This window comes from Alligator sinensis, unplaced genomic scaffold (assembly GCF_000455745.1).
Source record: "Alligator sinensis unplaced genomic scaffold, ASM45574v1 scaffold326_1, whole genome shotgun sequence".
NCBI lineage: Eukaryota > Metazoa > Chordata > Crocodylia > Alligatoridae > Alligator > Alligator sinensis.
Genome location: NW_005842239.1, coordinates 943,649 through 944,265, shown reverse-complemented (window position 1 = coordinate 944,265; position 617 = coordinate 943,649).

Here is a 617-nt window from a genome sequence, read left to right as displayed (position 1 = left end):
GTGATGTCTTGTGGCAGGAGGTTAGAAAATGGATTCATCTGGGATGATTTGGGCAGGGATGCTCCTGCCTCAGGCAGGGGGTTGGACTAGACATGACCCCTGCAAGTCCCTTCCAGCCCCACTTCTGCATGAAAGACGCTGGGGAAGGAGGAGGAGGCATGGGGATGAGGGCAGGTGGATATGAGGGGGCAGAGGTCTTCACGCAGAGGAAGGTTGTGGTGCCATGGAGGGGAGTGAGGCATGCCCAGGCGCTTGGGGCAATGGTGCGGAGGAGCCACAACTGCACGTTGTTGTCTGCACCGAGAGGGCATATCCCCCGGCAGCTCCTGCTCGGTGCTGGGCTGGCCCTGGCTCACAGCAGAGGAGGGCAGCGGGGTGGATGGATGCCCAAGTGGGTACCAAGTGGTGGCCGAAGGCTGGAGCATTGGGGTGACCGGTCCCAGACAGTGCCTGGCAGCAGGTGTGATGGGGGTTGGTAACTGGCCTTCCCCCGGGGTAACCGAGACCCCATGTGTCCACGGTGACTTGCCGCAGAGGAGGAGAGGGTGGTGCTCCCTCAGTAACGGGTTAATTTTCCATCTCTTTCCATCTCCAGGCAGTGCTTATGGCCACACGGT